At 45.6% G+C, this 5,278-nt stretch overlaps 1 non-coding gene across 1 annotated transcript; it reads right to left on the reverse strand.

The window, feature by feature from the left end:
- Positions 1–555: 555 nt before the first annotated feature.
- On the reverse strand, positions 556–637 carry TRNAS-UGA. Its single transcript has one exon. It is a non-coding gene; the product is annotated as a tRNA-Ser (tRNA).
- Positions 638–5,278: the final 4,641 nt, after the last annotated feature.

Genomic DNA, 5,278 nt, shown 5'->3' on the forward strand with positions numbered 1-5,278 from the left:
GAGATGTAGTACTGGGTAGGTGCCAGAATGATGGGGAAGGTGATGGTGATAAGGAAGATAGTGGCTAACATTTCAGCTTGTCCTGAAAGGGACGGTGTGAGTATGGATGGGCAGAGGTGCATCCTGTAGTATCTCTATCTACCTTGCTGAGCTGGAGTGTTTGTGACTGTGCTAAATGGGCTAATAAACTATTTGTAAACATAGAAGAGTCCCTGCAGTGTGCACAGCGGGGTTCCCAGCGATATAATCATTTGAATAATACTGGGCCTGATCTTGGGACAAGAACCTGTCCAACCCTCAAAGTGATAACTGGGAAGTCTTAAATAATCAATATTAAATTAAATTAATGGAGATATCCCATCTCCTAGAACTGGAAGGGACCTTGAAAGGTCATTGAGTCCAGCCCCCTGCCTTCACTAGCAGGACCAAGTACTGATTTTGCCCCAGATCCCCAAGTGGCCCCCTCAAGGATTGAACTCACAACCCTGGGTTTAGCAGGCCAATGCTCAAACCACTGAGCTATCCCTCCCCCCCAAAGAAAATAAAGCAGCCAACCGCCATGAGCAGGATCTGAACCTACACAGGGACACCCCATTGGATTTCAAGTCCAACACCTTAACCACTCAGCCATCACAGCTGAGTAATATAATTAATACATAATCCAGAGATCAGGCTACAGATTTGCTGCCCAAACAGGGACCCCAAGGGATGCACAGGGGCAACCTCCCTACCCAGGATCAGTAACTCACCTTTAGTAAAAATTCTAAATTGAAATCCAGCTAATCTCTCTGTCAGAAACACTGCAGCTCACCAGGGACTTCCTATTTTCCCTCAGCTGTTGTTTCTCTTTTCTATTTCTTTGCCTCTAGTATATTACTTCTACTTTCTTCTCTGCTTAACTTCACAACAGAGGGAGGGATATGCCCTCCTGGGGGGAATAGTAGACAGAGACTCAAGCACATGGATACACACACACAGATCAAACAAAGGAACACTCGAGGTCTTGACCATCAGACTCACTTGGCATGCCTTGTGGGTGACTATGCGTCTCCCACCATTAGGTCTCCATGGAAATTTTAACTGTATAAGGATTCCTCACTGCACTCTAAGGGCATCCTTGCTGAGTATTATCGACTAGTCTTTGGGGTTTAGAATCTTTATACGCACATTAAGGGGCTTTGTAAGTTGAATTGTGTCGTAAATATTGAGGTACCTGAAGTTGCAATTGCAGTTGCATCAGGGCCTGGTGACTCATGCTTTGAGGTGGCGGGAGAGTTGATTTATGTTTTGTGCCATCAAAAAGGCCGCGGTACTTCAGTCCCCTCTGCTCTCCCAGGCTGCACCCTGATCCATCTACCACCAGCTTGTTCCTTGCTACTCGGTAGGTCCCAACTAGGTAATCACCTGTCAATCTGCTAAGAACACATTAGCCATCAATGGAAGAGAGAGGGAGGGGGATGCCCCTTCCCTCTGCTTTTTCTTGGGACTTGTTTAAGTAATTGTTGAAACTGGTTAAGGGGTTAACTATTTAAGGAGGGATGCCTCTATATAAAGATAGTATTAAGTGCTTACTGTGTAGATTTTGAATGAAGCTAGTTAGTAAAATGTAATTGAACTTATTTGGTGTAGAAGTTGAGATGAGTGGCATAGAGTTAGTCAAGATTTCTGGGAACCCAGCTGTGGTCGACCACAACACAGCATAAAAATATATTAAAGATCATGGAGGAGGTTTTGTATGAACGTAACATAGCCAGGCTATTTTTAACCACCCGAATCTGTGGGGTTTGATCGTATGATCCTATGTTTAATGTAATAGTCGGGGAAAGTACAAAAAAAGCTGTACTTGCACATATCACAGACAACTAATGCTTGTCTGGAGGGAGAAATGAGAAACGAGACTGTCTAAACACAGCTGTAAATATAAGTCCAACTTCCACCAAAGCAGCATGTTAAAATCCAGAGGACTAAATTAAATAATATAAAGGTATGGTTGAATAAAAAGTATCAAAGGAACAAGGGAGAAAAACCCCCACTTACCAGAAAGTAACGAAAGCTCAGTCCTCCCCCAGCCGTAGGTCTTAGAGACCCTGTAACTATGCATTTAGCCCATATCCTGTAACCCTGTAAATCTCTGTGCCTTTAATTTGTAATTTCTAAGACAACAGGAAACAAGAAGTCACTGAGGCTTTGACCACTAGCTAACACGTTGCTGTAAAAAATGGAGAGGAAGTGCTTTTGGACATTTTCTGTCTAGGGGGACAAGGAGAAATAGGCAAAGCAAATTGCTTCTAACAGGAATCTGGCAGAATGATATTCAAATTAGGGACCCATAAAGCATCTAATTACAAGGTTCAGCATCGTTTTAGACAAGGCTATGTCTAATGTACATGTACAAGGTAAAGCAAACCCTGTTTACTATCCCTCTAACCTGTAAATGGTGTGGGAAGCAGTAGGAAAAGAAGCAAGGGTAAAACCCTTGGGTAAAATTCAAGCATTAAGTATTTATATTGTTTTGCTACTTGCATATTTGTATTAGTCAAATTGCAGCCACAAAACTTATTGGGTTTAAATCAGTTGCTGTGCATTATTATTCCAAAAATAGATATCAAGTTAGTTGTGATTCCAGACGTACCCCACATAGTAAAGGAAGCCAGCAACGAATCATATTTCTTCTTTACACAAAAAATATTGAAGCCTCTAACAAGCAAAATGTAGCAGCCTTTGCTACCCACAACATGTATCATAGTTATTGTTATAGGTTTTAATTCATCAAAATACAGGAAAAGCTGTGTTATCTGGCCCTGTACCAGCCAGAAAGCTCTATAAACCAGCATTTCTAATCTTCATGGAAAGTCCATTTTATAGTCCGGTTGGCGCGGGGCCGACAGGCTCCCTACCTGGCTTTGCATGGCTCCCTAGAAGCAGCGAAGTGTCCCTGCTGCTGCTAAGTAGAGGAACGGCCACGAGGGGTTCGGACTGCGGGAGGAGGTGCCGGGCTGGGGTTTGGGGCATGGGAGGGGGTGCGGGCTCTGGGAGGGAGTTGGGGCATGGGGGTAGTTTTGGGGCGCCAGATCTGGGGGGGCGCTCACCTCAGGTGCCTCCCCGCAAGTGGTGACCTGTCCCGGCTGCTCCTAGGCTCTGAGCGCTGCCTCTGCCCGCAGGTGCCGCGCCCGCAGTTCCCACTGGCCGCAGTTCCCGGCCAATTGGAGCTGTGGAGCCAGTGCTTGGGGCGGGGCAGGGTGGGGTGGGGGCAGCACGCAGAGCCACCTGACCCGCTTCTGCCTAGGAGCAGCAAGGACAGGTAGCCGCTTGCGGGGAGCCACCCAAAATGAGTGCCCCCCAGATCTGGCACCCTGCAGCCCCTCCTGTGCCCCAACACCCTGCCCTGAACTCCTCCGACACCCAAACTCCCTCCCAGAGCCCACACCCCCCCCCCGCGCCCCAACTCCTAGCCCCGAGCCCTCTTCTGCACCCAAACTCCCTCCCAGAGCCTACGCCTGCGCCCAACCACCAGCCCCATGCCCTTTCCTGCACCCAAACTCCCTCCCTCTTAGTTAACCAGCATTTTTCACTTACCAGCATCTCCCTTTCCCCCAACATGCTGGATTAAAAAAAAGCTTTTACTGTAAAATGTTCAATTTATCTCTTGTAATTTTCCCATTATATTTCCAGATAAATAAAGCACGTGTTAATATTTTTCTCTTACCCACTTGTGTTTTAATCTAGGGTCTAAAGACTCAAGGGAAATGCCTTTGGCTCCTAACTAAATCATTAAACTTCTTTTATAGGCAAACCAAGGGGTATACCCAGGAAAAGTAATGATTTCAACCCTTAGGTTTCCTGGACCTGCTCTAAACATTTAATCCACTGGTGGTATGGTATGTTGGAATTATTTGTTTGTTTGCTAGATTGATGTTTTGTGTCACATCACTAGATTATGATTTTTCATACTTTTGGGGAGTTTTTGTTGCAACAGCAATAGTTTTGCGCACAAAGGGGTGAATAGTAAAAATATTAATAGTAAAACATTTTTCTTTGTGGTACTACACTATTCCAATATTATAATTCGGGATTAACCCATGGGATTAGGATTGTCAACATATATAAACTGCCAACTGTGCACTGGGCCCAGTAGGGCTTCCCAGTGCTTGATAATGATCCAACCAGCAGACCAAATTCCGTGATGAATCCTGGCCACGTACCACTCAAGACACGTTGCACATATGCTAAGAACATCGTCCAGCAACCTTCACTGCAGATTTCAACCATTATCACTCTGAGTGGGGATACACTGATTCGGATGTAAGAGTAAGGGTTTGCTGGCCTCGGTGATTAACAACGACTTTGTATTGATTCATGAGGGGGCAGGGATAGCTCAGTGGTTTGAGCACTGGCCTGCTAAACCCAGGGTTGTAAGCTCAATCCTTGAGGGGGCCACTTAGGGATCTGGGGGCAAAATCAGTACTTGGTCCTGCTAGTGAAGGCAGGGGGCTGGACTCGATGACCTTTCGGGGGCCCTTCCAGTTCTAGGGGATAGGATATCTCCATGATGCAAAACAACGTAGCACATTTCTCTTAGCCAGATGGTCAAAAGTACTCACCTGATCTTTGTTGGGTCAGTTTGCTAGATAGCCATCCACAACCAATAAATCATAAAGTACTCAATAGCTTCCCTCACAGCCAACATAGACCATTACTCATCCACATCAGGCTCCAGCTACCCATCATTCAAAGTTCAATCAAGCCTCAGTGGAATTTTCGTAAGGCAGGTTGAGAAAAGTTCTGGAATGTAGGGTGGCTATCATTCCATCACATTGTATCCCAATCAATGAACCTATCGCCGATTCCAAGGAGCCATTTACAAAGCTGCATATTCAGCTATACCATGGGGCTGTTGACCAATTTATACTCCCTGCCAAGTGCCGATTACCAAGCCTTGCTCAGGAAATTTGAATTAACTGGTGACCCAGACATTGCAGACCATCTAATTGAGGGTCTGGATACTGCTAGGCTCACTCAGTAGAAGGAATCTGTGGTGAAGCTTGACTTCACTTATTCCAGCTGGAAGTGCTGGAACCTGATCCACTGGCTGGTGGCTGCTCAATGACTTCCAGGCCAAAATCACCCACTGGTTAAGCCCAGTGAGGTTGCAAGACATCTAATGTGGGTAGCAAAGGTTCCGCTAGAGAAGTAATTTAAATGCAAAGTATATGACAAATGGTGTTAACTTCAACATGAGAATGTGGGCAGGAGTCAACCAGAGCTACTCAGGGTCAAT

Source organism: Trachemys scripta, chromosome 2, assembly GCF_013100865.1.
Source record: "Trachemys scripta elegans isolate TJP31775 chromosome 2, CAS_Tse_1.0, whole genome shotgun sequence".
Classification (NCBI taxonomy): domain Eukaryota; kingdom Metazoa; phylum Chordata; order Testudines; family Emydidae; genus Trachemys; species Trachemys scripta.